The 18,001-nt window shown below is 37.8% G+C and overlaps 1 protein-coding gene across 1 annotated transcript in view; it reads right to left on the bottom strand.

Moving 5' to 3' along the window:
• The window catches only part of SLC12A2 (solute carrier family 12 member 2), a 116,918-nt gene that overhangs the window by 76,802 nt on the left and 22,115 nt on the right, over positions 1 to 18,001 (bottom strand). The window lies entirely within an intron of this gene.

The raw sequence follows: 18,001 nt of genomic DNA, 5'->3' as shown, positions 1-18,001 counted from the left end.
ATTTTAAAATTTTAAATCTCATCATGACAATAAACTCATTTTCAAATTTCAAATTATAATTATACCTTAGTGGTGTCAGAAGAAGACAATGAATTCTGTTTGCTAAGTACGAAACAGTAGAGTCAGCCAATTCGGACCTCGTCTCTTTTGGTATCTTATCTACTTTCTAGCTACAGGTTCACTTTCCCTAGTTGCAACCTTTTCCACATCTGATATTTCAGCAATAACAATTTAAAGATCCCCTTTATTAACAAAGAAACATTTTTCCATTTATAGTCTATGACAACAGGGTTCCCACTGATCATAAAATTCACTCATAACTGTTCCCTCCTCTGCTTGCCTTTTATCTGTCATTCAGTGTTCTTAATTCTTTCCTCTGTAATTTTTTTCTCAGATTCAGCCATATCATTTCAAATCCAGTTACTTTCTGGCTAAATCTACTTGCAGTGATCCAAAATGACTGAAAAGGAACCTAATCCCAAAAGAAATCTATTTTTAATTCCATGTACAGTTAAGATTGATATTTGGCAAGCTTGAAAGAAAGGCAACAGTTTGCAAATTGAGGGTCATTCTACAACCCAACCACCATAAAGGCAATGTAAATAATTTCTGAAGAGCCTTTAAATTATGACGTGGGTCCAATTAGGACTCTGGTTCAGGAACAATTGAAACTTAAAAAATCTAAGCAGGAAACAATAGTTGTATAAAAAATTCAAGAAGGAAACACCTCTGAAAATGCATTGCTGTCAACCATTTCATGTTTGGTTCTATCCCATACATGGGATGCCCAGTAATACTTAGCACAGATTTCTCAGCAGAAACCATGGAGGCGAAAAGAGAGTGGTATGATGCAGTTAGGATACTGAAAGAGAAAAACTGCCAGCAGAGAATTCTTTATGCAGCAAAACTCCTCCAAATATGAAGGTGAGTATAAAATAGTCCCAAACAGAAACTAAGAGTTGGTGAAAAAAAATCCACCTTTGCAGGAAATATTAAACAAAGTGTTAGAACCTGAAAGAACAAGACAGGAGAGAGAGACATGGAGGAGAATACGGAAGAAAGAACAGCAGAAAGGATAACCAAAAGAGTAAAAACACAGACAAAAATATGACGACATATGAAAACCAAAGAATAAAATGGTGGAAGTAAATAATGCATTTACAGCAATACCATTGAATGTAAATGGATTAAACTCCCCAATCAAAAGATACAGGCTGACAGAATGGATAAAAAACATGAGCCATCCACATGCTGCTTACAAGAAACTCACCTTAGACCCAAGGATACAAACTATTTGAAAGCGAAAGGCTGGAAAAAGATACTCCACACAAATAGTAACCAAAAAAGAGCAGGGGTAGCTATAATAATATCAGGCAAAACAGACTTTAAATGCAAAACTATTGTAAGAGACAAAGAAGGCCATTATATATTAATAACAGGGTGATTCACCAGGAAGATGTAACAGTCATAAATATCTATGCACTTAATCAGGGTGCCCCAAAATACCCAAGACAAACCCTGGCAAAACTGAAGGGAGAAATAGACGTCTCTACAATAGTAGTTGGAGACTTTAACACCCCACTCACACCATTAGATAGAACAATTAGATAGAAGATCGACAAGGAAACAGAGAACTTGAACAATGAATGATAAACAACTTATATAACAACAGACATATACAAAATGCTGCATCAAAACTCAATAGGTTGTATATTGTTTTCAAGTGTCCATTGATCTTTCTCCAGGACCCCATGTTAGGGTACAATGTAGCTCTCAATAAACATAAAAAGATTGAAATTATACAAAGTACCCTATCAGATCATAATAGAATCCAACTGGGAATCAATAGGAAAAAAGTAAATTTGCAAATACGTGGAGGCTAAACAACATATTCCTAAATAATCAGTGGGTCAAAGAAGAAATTGAAAGTAAAATCAGTAAATAATATTAAGACAAATGAAAACAAGAACAAGAACTTATCAAACCTTATGGGATAGAGCGAAGGCATCTTGAGAGGGAAATTTATAGTCCTAAATGCCTATATTAAAACAGAAGGGCTAAAATCAAAGATTTAACTGAACAACTAGAGAAACTAGAAAAAGAACAGCAAACCAATGTCAAAACAAGCAAATGGAAAGAAATAATAAAGATTAGAGCAGGAAATAAATAAAACTGAGAAGTAAAAAATAGAGAAAATCAACAAAAGTTGTTTGAGAAGATCAATGAAATTGACAAACCCTTAGCTACAATAAGAAAAAAAAAGAGAGAAGATGCAAATAAATAAAATCAAAATACAAAAAAATGAAAGAAAACAATAACTTGACAAACCAATCACATTTAAAGAGATTGAATCAGTCATCAAAATTCTCCCAGCAAGGGGCAACGGATATGACTCAAGCAGTTGGGCTCCTGTTTACACACAGGAGGTCCAAGGTTTGATGCCCAGGGCCTCCTGGTGAAGGCAAGCTGGCCTGAACTGCGAGCTGGTCCAGGCAGAGTGCTGACCCATGCCGGAGTGCCAACTTGCGTGGGGCTGCCGGCTGATGCTTAAGAGCAGACATAGCAAGATGATGCAACAAAAAACACAGGAGAGACAATAAAAGATGTAGCCGAACAGGGAGCTGAGGTGGCACAAGAGAATGACTGCCTCTCTCTCACCCTGGAAGGTTCCAGGATCTGTTCCCAGAGCCACCGAATAAGAATATAAGCAGACACAGAAGAACACATAGCAAATGGACACAGTAGACAACGGGGGTGATGGTGGGGGTGGGGAAGAAATAAATAAATCTTTAAAATAATTTTTTTTAATTAAAAAAATTCTCCCAGCAAAGAAAAGTCCAAGACAAGATGGCTTCATAGGTGAATTCTACCAAGCATTTCAAAAAGAATTAACACCAATTATGTTCAAAACTCTTCCAAAAAAATTCAAAGGAGGGAAAATTACCCAACACATTTAAGAAGCCAACATCACCCTAATACCAAAGCCAGATAAAGATACAAGAAAAAAGAAATTACAAACCAATCTCTCTAGTGAACATAGATGCAAAAATTCTCCACAAAACACTTGCAAATTGAATCCAAGAGCATATCAAAAGACATACACCATGACCAAGTAGGATTTATTCCTGGTAGGCAAGGCTGGTTCAACATAAGAAAATCAATCAATGTAATATACCACATTAACGAATTGAAGGAAAAAAACCCACAATTATCTCAATCAATGCAGAAAAGGCATTCGACAAGATCCAGTATCCTTTTTTGATATAAACACTTCAAAAGATAGGAATAGAAGGAAACTAACTCCTCAATACAGATACAGAGCATATATGAAAAATCCACATCCAACATCATACTCAATAGGGAAAGGTTGAAAGCTTTCCCTCTAAGATCAGGAACAAGAAAAGGATGCGCACTGTCACCATTGTTATTCAATATTGTACTACAGGAAGATGGCATCATTGTAGGTGGGCACTCCCCAGCTCCTGTGCAAAAAAATGGATAAGAAGGAGCAAAATCCTACCCAAGTGAGCTCTTTTGGGAACCTATAGAGCAGGAGACTTCAGGACATCGGTCTGGAGGGAACTGGACAAAGATATAGAGCTCAAGGGAAAACTGTGAGTTGCTCGCCTCTCTGGCTAGAAATGGCAGGTGGCAAAGCCCCACCCTCAAGGTGGAGGAGAGCCTCTATGGACACCTTGATTCTCACCAGCCAGCAAGTGGGAGGGAGCATTCTTTGGGAGGAGGATGATTCTGGCAAGGAGTGGGGAGTGGTTTTATTTCCTTGGGTTTGAATACCTCAACCCCCTTTGAAACTCCAGTAGAATACCAGGCAGCACGGAGGTGGCCCCAGAGAGACTGAAGATGGGAGAGGGAAATCTGCTCAGGCTCCCTGTCACACCCAACTGCCCTGGGACAGAGGAACTTGGGAAGGGAGGGGTTGGAGACAGGCAACTAACTAGTCCAGCAACAGAAAACTATTAAAATTCCAACTCTCCTAAGGGAAAGGGCAGTAGGAAGAGCTCAATAAGCGTTCAAAAGCCTACTTAGGGTTCCCTGGGAGGAAGAGGATTCTGGTAGCGGATCAAGAATAGTTTCTTTGCAGTGGCTTTGATCAGCTGAGGCCCTTCTGAATCTCGGAAGGGACCCTGACCTGGCCAGGAAAGGGGACAAGGGATCCAGTCAGACAGGCTGTCACACCCTGGGAGAGAAAGTAATTAGAATAGAGAAAGGAAGGGGACAGAAAGACACCTAATCAGCCTGGAGAAAGTGGCCAGATAGCTTTTGAAAGGCTAACTGACCTAAGGAGAAAGTTTAGCTCAGTGGAGGAATTCCTCCTGCCTTAAATACACAAGGTCCCTGGTTCAATGTCCAGCTTTTCTTAGAGAAGTAATCTACCGGGTTATCAGACATACAGCTGCTACTTTATGACAGGGAACATATAGACATTCTTTCTGTATTAGTTTTTCTGGGTCTCTTATTTTTCTTAAAAAAAAAAAAAGTTCCTTTTTTATATTACCTTAATTTACTGGCTAAAGCCCAGCTCAAAACCTGCAGAGGGCAGCTGCAGGGTGATTGATGAACACCAGCAGCCTGAGAAGCTCCTTAAGAGCCTAAGGGGGAAAACTACCTTTCCTTATTTTTTTGTTTTTATTTTTTTCTTCTCTCTCTTTTTTTAAAATTAGGTACTGATGTCTTGTTTCTTGTATCCTGTGTTTCCCCTGCTTTGTTTCCTTTTTTTCATGTACTGACACTATTCTTTTCTTCCTTCATCTTTCTATCTCCTGTTTTCTATTATTGTTCTTTCATTCCAACTCTTTGTTTGGTATGAAATTATTCTTGTTTTTATTTCTCTCTCTGATTTCTTTTTTTACTTTTTTATTCATTTTCTTTCCCTCTTTTCTCATCACCCCAGCCTTTTAATTCACTCTATATTCTGTTTTTCATTTCATCATTTCTATTCCACTTTCTTTATTCTTATTCCTCTGCACATCTTACATGAGTTAATTACTGATTTTCCTATGTCTTATATGGTTCCTCTTCTACCTTTCACTATTATTAAAACTATTACTCTTTTTGTCTTCTTCCCTCTTTCCTTTTCTCTGGTCCTAATTTTTTTTTTTTTCCCCTCAAGGGAACACAGACAACAGCAAGGAAACAGAATAGAAGGAACTAAGTGTCAAAGTGAAAACTTACCACACACCAAAACAACAAGAAATTAAAACCCTAGAGTAAAAAGAGAAGCTAATCAATTGAATAAACTCATCAAGATAAACTGGGCACCAACCAAAAATTACAGCCCATCCTAAGAAACAAGAAGACATGGCCCATTCCAACAAACTAAAAAACAGGAGATCAAAACATGGAATAACTAATCAGAGATGTCCAAACAAATATCATGAATCAACTTAATGAAGTAAAGGAAGAGATTAAGGGTTTTAAGAAGACACTGGAAGAACACACTGAAGAAACTGAACACACTGAAGAAATTATAAACATACAGAAAAAGATTACAGATATTAGGGTAATGAATGGTGCAATGCAAAAAAAAAAAAAAAATACACTGGAAGCACATAACAGCAGATGTGAACAGGCAGAGGAAAGAATCAGTGATGTGGAAGACAATATACCTGAAATCAAACAGACATTAGAGCAGTACAGCAAAAGAAAAAATCCAACAGAGACTTAGGGATTTGAATGACAACACGAAATGCATAAACATACGCATTATAGGGCATTCCAGAGGAAGAAGAAAAAGGAAAGGGGACAGATGGTCTGTTGGAGGAAATAATGGCTGAAAATATCCCAACCGTATTGAGGGACATGGATGTACATATTCAGGAAGCGCAGTGCAACCCAAAGAGTATAAATTCTAACAGGCCCACTCCAAGACATATACTTGTCATACTGTACAATGCTCGAGAAAAAAGAGAGAATACTGAAAGCAGCAAGAGAAAAGAGATCCATGACATACAAGGGAAGCTCGATAAGACTAAGTGCTGATTTCTCATCTGAAACCATGGAGGCAGGAAGACAGTGGTAAGACATAGTTAAGATGTTAAAAAGAAAAAGCTTCTAGCCCAGAATTCTCTATCTAGCAAAGCTGGGACTCAAAAATGAGGGTGAGTTCAAAATATTCACAGATAAAGAGAAATCAAGAGTTTGTCAATAAGAAAACTGCCCTTCAATAAATACTAAAGGGAGTTCTGCAGATCAAAAGGAAAAATCAAGAGAGATGAAGGAGAGTATAAGAACAACCAAAAAGATAAAAACAGAAATCAAAACAATATATGGCATGCATAAACCTAAAGAAAATATGGCTAATGCAAGTAATTCTTGACAGTAGTAACACTGAAAGTTCATGGATTAAACTCTCCAGTCAAGAGACACAGATTGGTAGAATGGATAAGGAAATATGACCCATCTATATGCTGCATGCAAGAAACTCACCTTACACTCAGGGACTCAAGGAAGCTGAAAGTGAATGGTTGGAAAACAATTTTACATGCAAACAATAACCAAAAAAGATGGGAGTAACTATACTCGTATCGGACAAAATAGACTTTAAGTGCAAAACAAATGTGAGAGACAAGGCCACTATATACTAAAAAGGGATAATCTACCAAGAAGAAAAAACAATCATAAACATTTATTAACCTAATCAAGGTGCCTCAAAATACAAGGCCAATCTGGAAAAACTAAGTGGAAAAGCAGATGCTTCCACAATTATAGTTGGAGGAATTTAATACATCATTATTACCATTAGACAGAACATCTCAAAAGGAAATCAAGAGAGAAACAAAGACCTTGAATCATACATTAGAGGATCTGGACCTAATAGATATATACAGAACATTACACCCAAATACTGCAGGATCTACATTCTTCTCAAGTGCACAAGGCTCATTTTCCAGAATAGACCACATGCTAGGCCACAGAAGCACTCTCGATAAATTCAGAAAGATTGAAATTATACAAAGTAATTTCACTGACCACAATGGAATAAAGCTGGAAATCAGTAAGAGACAGAGAGGCAGATTAGGCACAAAGATATGGAAGAAAACCAGTGGGTCAAGGAGGAAATTGCAAAAGAAATCAATAACTACCTTGAAATGAATAAAAATGACGACACAATGTATCAAATCTATGAGATGAAGCAAAAGCTGTACTAAGGGGGGAAATTCAAAGCCATAAGTACCTATATTAAAAAAGAATAAAGAGCTAAAATCAAAGACCTAACTGCACAGCTAGAGAAATTAGAAAAATAACAACAAACGAAACCCAAAGGAAGTAGAAAGAGGAAATACGAAGATTAGAGCAGAGCTAAATAAAATTGAAAATAAGAAAGTACTAGAAAAAATAAACAAAACCAAAAGCTGGTTCTTTGAGAATATTAATAAAATTGACAAACCCTTACCAAGACTAACAAAGAAATAAGAGAGAAGATACAAATATATGAAACAAAAAATGAGGAAGGGGATATCACCACTGACCCAAGTGCAATAAAAGAATATCATAAGAGAATACTTTGAAAAATTATATGCCAACAAGATGGACAATGTAGAGGAAATGGACAAAATCCTAGAAACATACAAACAGCCTACCGTGATGAAAGAAGTTGATGAACTTAACAGACAAAATCACAAGTAAAGAGATTGAATTTTTCATCAAAAACCTCCCAACTAATAGAGCCCAGAACCAGATAGCTTCACAGGTGAATTCTACCAAACATTCCAGAAAGAACTAACACCAATCCTGCTTAAACTCTTCCAAAAAACAGAACTGGAGGGGAACACTGCCTTACTCATTCTATGATGCCAACATCACCCTAACACCAAAGCCAAACAAAGACACCACAAGAACCCAGATGCTAAATCCTCACCTAAATACTTATTAATTGTATTCAACAAGACATCAAATGAATTATACACCACGACCAATTGGGTTTCAACCCTGGTATGCAATGATGGTTCAACATAAGAAAATCAATCAATGTAATATACCACCAAAACAGACTGAAAGAAAAAAAAAATCACATGATCATCTCTACAGATGCAGAAAAAGCATTCAAAAAAACAAAGCACCCTTTCCTGATAAAAACACTTCAAAAGATAGGAATAGAAGGAAACTTCAACATAATAAAAGAAATACAGTAAAAACCCATAGCTAGCATCATATTCAATGGTGAAATCCTAAAAGCTTTCCTTCTAAGATGTGGAACAAGACAAGGATGCTTGCTCTTATTTAACATTGTACAAGTACTTGCTCAAGCACTTAGGCAAGAAAAATATATAAAAGACATCCAAATTGGAAAGGAAGAGGTAAAAAATTTCACTATTTGCAGACAATATGATCCTAATATCCAGCATACATAAAGAAATCCTACACCTTGAAAATAAAAAGACAAATAACCCATTTTAAAAATGGGCAAGTGATCTGAGTAGACACTTCTCCAAAGAAGAAATACAAATCCTAAAAAGCACGTGAAAAAATGCTCAACAGCAGTAGCTATTAGGGAAATAAAAGTCAAAACTACAATGAGATATCATCTTACACCATTAGACTGGTGAATATTTACAAAAAAAAAACAGAGGACTACAAGTGTTGGAGAGGATGTAGAGGAATGGGAGCCCTCATCCACTGTTGGTGGGAATGTAGAATGGTGCAGCCATTGTAGAGAACAGTTTGGTGGATCTTCAGGAAGCTAACTATGGAACTGCCATATGATCCAGCAATTCCACTGCTGGGTATATATTCAGAAAAATTGAAAGCAAGGACACAAACAGATACATGCACACCAATGTTCATAGCAGCATTATTCACTATTGCCAAAAGTTGGAAACAACCCAAATGCCTATCAACAGATGGATGGATAAACAAATTGTGGTATATATATACAATGGAATATTACTCAACTGTAAGAATGAATGCAGAATTAAAACATGAGATAACATGGACGAATCTTAAAGACCATATATTGAGTGATGCAAGCCAGGCCCTGAAGGACAAATATTACATGACCTCATTGATATGAATTAAGCAAAATGAGCAAACTCTCAAAGCTTGAATCTGGAAGATAGGATTACAGGAGATAGAAAAAGAGAAGCTTGTGAGCCAAAGCCCATATGGGCAAAACCTATGATTAGGTGGTTGTGTAGTGGAGGGGTATGACAGCGGTGCAATGATATTACTGGGTTGGGTAGTGCTGGTTTGTTAAGGGGCTAGGGTGGGGAGGGTTGGTTGGATAGTCCATGGAAGTTGGGGGAGGGTTGGAGAAGGAGCAGGTGAACACTGGAGATTTGCAGGTTTGTGGTTAAAACTACAACGTTGGGAATGTTCTTCTGGCAATATGGCAGGGGATGGTTACTGGGTTTAGGGTGTTGGATGGGAGGGCATTTGGAACAGGATGCACCTAGGCACGTTTCTAGGGAATGTGTTTGTGTTCATCTTGTCATACTGTTTTGTATAAGTGAGTGGAGACCCACACAATGAGCAGGAAGGTGTTGGACTCCCATCCTGGGAAGTCCTACTATATTCTCAAATAGAGGGCCAGGAGTCTCCCAAAAACACAGGCAATGCCTAATGGAGGAGGACAGAACAGTACGGCACGCCCTCAATGTGTTGCAGGTAACTATGAATCTTGTTCTCCAATGAGTGAAAACTGGTGGTTGCCCTGGGCCCCAAGGGGAGGGGAAGGGAAGAATAGAAGACAGAACATGGGGCATTTTGGGAACGATGGAAATATTCTATATGATCTTGCAATGGTGGGTACAAGCCATGTTAAATTTCATCAAAATTCACAAAAGTGTATGGTCCAAAATGTAAACCATAATGTAAACCATTGACCATGGTTGGTAGCAATTTTCAATATTTGAACTTCACTTGTAACAAATGTACCATCCACATATAAAATGCTACTGACAGGGAAAAGGAGGGAAGGGGGAGGATGTTGGGTATGTGGGAATCCCCAATACTCTGTACATGACTTTTCTGTAACCTAAAACTTCTTTGAGGACAGAATGGGAAAAGTATGACACTGGGTGAATAAACAGATGAAGATGTCACTGTACATCCAGGACAGCAGGTCTTACAGTGATGGAAGACAAAGTCAAAAATTTTTTAAAAATATTTTTAATTTTTAATTATTCCAAATTTTATTTTTTTACTTCTTTAAAATTTTTTTGTATTTTATTTCTTACTTTTAAAACTATCATTATTTTTCATTTTCTTGTTGATTATATTTGATTATTTTGTTAGCTTCATTTTCAAGGAGGTTTTGGACCACATAAGCATTGCAACTATGAAAGGAGAGGATAATTGGTGAGGGGTGTTGGTAATGGGGGATGTATGGGAGGAAGTTTCACCCAGGGCATACATATAAGGCATAAAAATGTTCAAGTGTTCATGGGGTGTTGTTGCAGAGGGTGGAGATTTACACAATAACTGAAAGAATGTCAAATTCCTATCCTGGGTAGCTTGGCACATTCTCTAATGGAATATCAGGAATTCCCCAATACAGGGGCAGTGACTGTTAAGGGAGGATGGTCCACTGACTGGTTCTTGATACTAATGACTGTACTCATGAACCTTTACTTTTGAATTTGAAGCTTGGCCAAGTATTATGGGGTGCCTACAAGTTACCTCCTAAGAGCCTCCTTGCTGCCCAAATGTGGCTTCTAAGCTGAACTCAGCATAAGAATGTGTTACCTTTCCCCATAGTGTGGGACATGACTCCCAGGGATGAGCCTCCCTGGCACCGAGGGTTTACTACTAAGCACCAACTAGCAATACAACTGGAGAAAGACCTTGACCAAAAGGAGGAAAAGATAAAGACAAATAAGTTTATGTGGCTAGGAGACTTCAAAGTGAGTTGGGAGATCATTCCAGGGGTTACGCTTATGCATGTCTCAGCATGATCTCATTTACTGTCAAAGTAACTACTACCTCAAATAGCGGGGCTCCAGGGGGCTCTGGACACATCAAGACACTGTAGTCAGGGCAGATAGCACAGGAATTTGGTGCCTTGCCAGTGGGCCCTACTTTGGAATTTATGCTCCCCAATGTGACAGTTGTGGTTCCCTACACATGGTTTTTCTGACCCTTCTATTTGAACCTATAACTGGTACTAAAGTTGATAGGTCCATGTCCAGAAGACTTGGATCTCTGGCCTGTCCATGTATCAGCTGGGCCCTGAATCTAAATGGAGTTGCAACACCTACTCTCTAGTTCATTGGACTCACCCAGGACAACTACAAGGAGATGATGATGGACAACTACCATACCAAGGAACTGAGAGAGTCTGCAACTGCAAGCAAAAGAATCCCATCCATTTGCCCTATGGGATCAAAGAGTCCTCTCAATTAGAGGTGGAGTGGGCATCACCATCCCAGAATCCTAGGATTGGGGAATGAACTATGGACCAAAGTAGACTTACTGATATTCTACTATAGACTTATTGTGACTCTAGCAATGGAAGAAAGTGTATCACTGATGTGGAAGCAGTGACCACTGGAGGTTCTGAGGGCAGGGAGAGGGAAAAAGAAGTGTAATATGAGGGCATTTTCAGGACTTGGGAATTGCCTGAACGACAGATACAAGTCACTATATATCTTGCCATAACCTACAAAATTGTGTGGGAGAGAGTGTAAACTACAATGTAAACTATAACCCACGCTTAGAGGCAAAGCTCCAAAATGTGTTCATCAACTAAAATGAATGTACCACACTAATGAAAGATGTTATTAATGTGGGAAAAAGTGGGAGGTGTAGGGAGTGGGGCATATGGGAATCCCCTTTATTTTTTATGTAACATTTATGTAATCTAAGTATCTTTTTTAAAAAAAAAATTTTTTAAAGAATTAAAAAATATATTGTACTAGAAGTTCTAGCTAGGGCAATTAGACAAAGAAAAAGAAAATCCCAAGTATCCACATAGGAAAAGAGGAAGTAAAACTTTCAATATTTGCAGATGACATGATCCTGTATTTAGAAAATTCTGAAGTATTCATGACAAAGCTACTTGAGCTAATAAGAGTTCAGCAAAGTGGTAGGATACAAGATCAACAAGCAAAAATCAGTAATGTCTTGCATACTAGTACTGAACAATCTGCGGAGGAAATCAGGGGGAAAATTCCATTTGCAATAGCAACCAAAAGACTCAAATACCTAAGAATTAATTTAACCAAAGTATAAAACAATGCTAAAAGAAATTAATGAAGGCCTAAACAAATGGAAAGACATTCCATGTTCATGGGTTGGAAGACTAAAATTCATGAAGATGTCAATCTTACTGAAATGGATTTGTAGATTCAATTCAATACCAATCAAAATTCCAACAGCCTACTTTACAGAATTAGAAAAGGCTATTACCAAATTCATTTGGAAGGGGAAGTGCATCCAAATATCCAAAAGCATTCTAAAAAAGAGTGTCATGGGAGGAATTTCAGTGCTGACCTTGAAACATATTACAAAGCTACAGTGGTCAAAACAGCATGGTACTGCATAAAGATAGACACAACAATCAGAGGAATAGAATTAAGAATCCAGAAGTAAACCAGTTTTTTACCAAGTCCATGTTAATGGGACAAAACAGTCTCTCCAACAAATGGTGCTGGGAGAAGTGGATATCTACAATTAAAAATGAAAGAGGACCCCTATCTCACTCCCTATATAAGAATCAACTTAAAATGGATCAAAGACCCAAATATAAAAGCCAGGACCATATAACTACTTGAAGAAAATGTAGGGAAACATCTTCAAGACTTTGTAGTAGGTGGTGGTTTCTTGGACCTTACACCTAAAGCATGCACAACAAAAGAAAAAATAGATAAATGCGACCTCTTCAAAATTAAACACTTCTGTACTTTGTAGGACTTTGTCAAAAGGATGAAGAGGGAGCCCACTCAATGGGAAAATATATTTGGAAATCACATGTCTGATAAGGGTTTAATATCCAGGATATATAAAGAGATGTTACAACTCGACAATAAAAAGACAATGGCCTGATTAAAAAGACTTGAATAAACATTTGTCCAAAGAAGAAATACAAATGGCAAAAAAAAGTATGAAAAAATGCTCAACATCACTAATGATGAGGGCAATGCAAATCAAAACTACAAGATATCATGTCATACCTATTAGAATGGCCACTATTAAAATGATAGACAACTGCAAGTGTTTCAGAGATGTAGACAGATAGGAACACTTACTATTGGCGGGAATGCAGAATGGTACAGCCACTGTGGAGGACTATTTGGCAGTTCCTAAAGAAGTTGGATATAGGCTTGCCATGTGACCCCACAATACCACTACTGGGTATATACCCAGAAGAACTGAGAGCAGTGACACGAACAGACACCCACACACTTATGTTCAAAGCAGCATAATTCACAATTGCCAAAAGCTGAAAACAACCCAGGTGTCCATCTACCAATGAATGGATAAACAAACTGTGGTGTATATACACACGACGAGTATTATGCAACAGTAAGAAGAAATGAAGTTGTAAAGCATATGATGTGACAACATGGATAACATGGAGGATATGTTGAGTGAAGCAAGCCAGGCAAGCCAGACACAAAAGGACAGGTACTGTATGACCATGTTACTCTGAACCAAATATATTGTGTAACATATTGTTATGATTCAAAAAAATTTTTTTTATATGTAATCTATTACATTTATTGAGAAATGCATGTTTTTATTCAACTGTATTTTATTTTTATGTTTAAATTACTGTTTATATTTTCAATTATTAAATGTGCAAAATAAAGTTAAAAAATATGGGGGAAAAATACAACATAGGACTGCGCAACACAGAGAACCCTAATGTAAGCCATGGACTATATTTAACAGTACAATTATAAAAATGTTCTTTCATCAATTGCAAGAAATGTAGCATGCTAATGCAAGATGTTAACAATATAGTGGTATAGTATATGGGACCTCAGCATTTTATGCATGATTTTCCTGTAAACCTACCACTTCTCTAATAAAAAAGTGTATTTGAACAGAAAAAAAGCAAATTCTGAATTGAAATCTTTTATAATGCTTTACGATATAAATATGTAAATATATTTTAGAATTATTCCTAGATATGCACATCTTAGGAATTTACAAATTTTTTTCTACTTTCCAATATCTAAAAATAACTTGTCTTTAGTTTACAGATCTAAATTATATGTGAGATATTAAAGGTCATATTTCAATTCTGACTGACCTAAGAGAAAATACTTCTTACAACACACTGACTTGGTATAAAGACGTTTTCTCAGTGAAAAAATTCTTATCCCAGTTATTGCTTCTTCTCTAACAAGTATTTTCTTCAGTCTTTTAGAAATAACCATTGGTAAATCTAGATTTCTTTTTAAAGTGCTGACCAAAAGTCAAGCTTCAGGAAGAAACATTAATCCAACTTCTAATAAATGACAACTGAAAACCTTAACACTGCCTTAACTAGCTTTGTAACCTAGATTATAGTACTGTCCTTTGTGTATGCCATATCAGTATTTACCAATGTACTTCTCATTTTTAAATGCTGTTAAATATGCATTATATTAAAATGTTACTTCTCTTTCCTTGTGGAGCTACTAAGTCCACAAAATTTTCATCTGAAGTATACAATGCGGTGGTATAGATGGTCTTTACAACATCACTGGACAAAGATGTTAACATACATGAAAGAGGAACACAAAGATGACCAGAAGAGTTATAACTGCATGTCTTTCGAGGGTAAATTGATAATGATGTTTATCACTGTTTAAACAGCACAACTTCTAAATACAACTTCTAAATAAAGCTCAGTTCTAACAATGTTTATTGCCAATATACTCATTTTTAATATAATTTTATAATGTTTTTCCAGTCAAACTGGTAAAAGCTTGGCAAAAATGTCTTTGCTCAGTGATTTTACACCATAGTGGGCCAAAGACAGTATAACCTGGGTACTTTTTTTTTTTAATTTGGGAGGAAGGGAAACAGCTGATGTTTTGTTTTATTGGTATTTTTAAAAAGCGAATGAGCAAAGCTGTACCAAAGTGAAGATGGTCTCTCTCAGCTGCCGCAGTAGGTTTCCAGGTAGACTTAAGGATGCTCAAATAGTGACAATCTTTCAAGAGGGAAATGTTTCAGTCTCTTTAACTAATTCATAAAAAGGCCTAAGGTAACTTCTGATGTCCATTATTTGAAGGCTCTGCATTTGCAAAAGCAGTTTATGGTTATAACTAGAATCACACCTTTTCACTTATTCAATCAACAAAGATGTATTAACCACTCTTTTCAAGCACCATCCTAGGTACTTTCCAACTCTTCTAGAGCTAGAGATGAAAGGCAAGTCTATCTTAAATCCAGAGCATTGTATACTCTAAAGAGCAGCCTCTATTAATTGAACACAAGTAAGTCAAAGGAACATCACATGCCTTTTCAGAAATACCCCTATTTTCCACTTACATCCCCTCTCTAATGAGAACCAGTATTCTTACTTGTAAAATGTCGATATTAACCTTTACCCACAGTCCTATCTTGGAAAAAGTCCTCAGTACCATCTCCTTAAGAGTCTTGAAGTTCTCCAAATAAAGACTGTAATAAGACCACCAACCTAGAGTAGATAAGGCTTTTAGCGCTTGGCTATAAAGCCAGGTGAAAAACAACATTTTAAGTGCCAGGGCTGAGTTTGAAATGTGACTGTGACTGGCTTATTGCTGTATACGTCAAAAGAATTAGTGGGAAACTTATACCCAGATGAACTGGTTTTTCAATGCCTTGACACTCTTCAACAAGAACAAGGCTATACCCAGCTGACCCAATCAGCAAGAGCAAGCTTCCCTGGGACTCCATACTATATTAAGTGCCCAGTCAATGTCATTTCTGCTGCACCTGTCAAGAAGCTCTGCCCCAACATGGAAGGGCCTGACCCAACATTTTTTATTTTTTAAGGAGGTACCACATACATGCACAGCAGGCACTCACCCACTGAGCTATACCTGCTCTTAGCTCCTCTCTTGAAAGGAAGGATCCTCCTCCTTTCTTCCCCCTACAGGGTTTCTAAAATAAATAGAGCATTAAACCTTACTCTTGTTTTATGGACCCATTGTGAATCTCTGCATTTATGTTAATTTCCATTTATTTAGAGGATTAAAATTGCTTTTAGCACCACCTATGGAACTAGAAAGTGGTTCTTAAATTAATACACTAACTTACAGCATCACATGGGATAAGATATTGGTCTTAAAATATAAAGCTATTCAGCAGGATCTCACAGGCAGCCAAAGTAGATACCAGTCCAGGTAGTGGTGCTCTTGAGGGCTACAGAGACATCCTATGGTTAGAACAGATGGCTCCAGAGTTTGATACCCTGCCAGTAGACCCTACTTTGGAATTTGTGCTCCTGAGCGTGATAGAGTTGTAATCAGATATGACTTCTCTACACATGCTTCTTCTGTCCCTTTTATTGAACCTATAGTTGGCGCTGGGTTTGGTGTATGTCCAGGAGACTTGAATCTCTGGGCTGTCCATAATGCCATCTGGGTCCTGAGCCCCAGCGAAGTTGCAACACATACTCTCCAGTTCATTGGACTCACCCAGGTCAGCTAACAAGGAGGTGAGGATGGACAACCACCACACCAAGGAACCAACAGAGTCTACAACTGCAAGCAGGAGAGTCCCATCCATCAGCTATGTGGGATTGAAACCCCCTCTCAGTTACGAGGTGGGGTAGGCATCACCATCCCAGAGTCCTCAGGACTGGGCAATAAAATATGGACTAGAGTGGACTTACTGGTATTCTACTATAGAATTACTGTGACTTTAGCAATGGAAGAAATTATATCACTGATGTGGAGACAGTGGCCACAGGAGTTGCTGAAGGCAGGAGAGGGGGAAAAGAGGTATAATAAGATGGCATTTTTGGGACTTTGAATTGTCCTGAATGATACTGTAGGGACAGTTGCAGGACATTATATATCCTGCCATAACCCACTGAATGGACTGGGAGAGAGTGTAAACTACAATGTAAACTATAATCCATGCTGTGTAGCAGTGCTCCAAAACGTATTCATCAAATGCAATGAATATACCACACTAATGAAAAAAGTTGTTGATGTGGGAAAAATGGGAGGGTGGAGAGCAGAGTAAAAGGGAATCTCCCATGTTTTTTTAATGTAACATTTTGTGTGATCTATGTATCTTTTAAAAATAAATTAAAAATATATTTTAAAAAAATAAAGCCACTATTTATTGAAGATGAATAAAACTGTAAAGGAAAAAAGTTTGGATAAAATACAATAGTTTCAATTTTTCAATAAAGAAAAATATTTACTGGCAAATATCTAATAATTAATCATTTTTCTGCTGCTGCAAAATATGAGTCAAAGAATCCCTTACCAAAATAAATAAATAAATAAACAAACAACTACTTACCCAGCCAAATAAAGACTAGGAAAACTCTACAAAAAAACTACCTAGGGAAGCAGATGTAGCTCAAGTAGTTGAGTTACTGCTTTCCATGTATGTGGTCCTGGGTTTAAATCCCAGTACCTTCTAAAAACAAAACAAACATACAAAAAAACCAATTCAGGGAGCCTGTGTAGCTTAGTGGTTGAGCGCCAGCCTTCCCACTTACGAGATCCCAGGTTCAATTCCTAGCCCCAGTACCTTAAAATTAAAAAGGAAGGGGAAACGGACTTGGCCCAGTGGTTAGGGCGCCCATCTACCACATGGGAGGTTTGTGGTTCAAACCCCAGGCCTCCTTGACCCGTGTGGAGCTGGCCCATGCACAGTGCTGATGCGCGCAAGGAGTGCTGATGCACGCAAGGAGTGCCGTGCCACGTAGGGGTGTCCCCCGCGTAGGGGAGCCCCACACACAAGGAGTGCGCCCCTTAAGGAGAGCCGCCCAGCATGAAAGAAAGTGCAGCCTGCCCAGGATTGGCGCCCACACACACGGAGAGCTGACACAACAAAAATAGACACAGATTCCCGTGCTACTGACAACAACAGAAGCGAACAAAGA

Source organism: Dasypus novemcinctus, chromosome 2 (assembly GCF_030445035.2).
Source record: "Dasypus novemcinctus isolate mDasNov1 chromosome 2, mDasNov1.1.hap2, whole genome shotgun sequence".
NCBI classification, from domain to species: Eukaryota; Metazoa; Chordata; class Mammalia; order Cingulata; family Dasypodidae; genus Dasypus; species Dasypus novemcinctus.
This window is presented reverse-complemented; position numbering and strand designations above follow the sequence as displayed.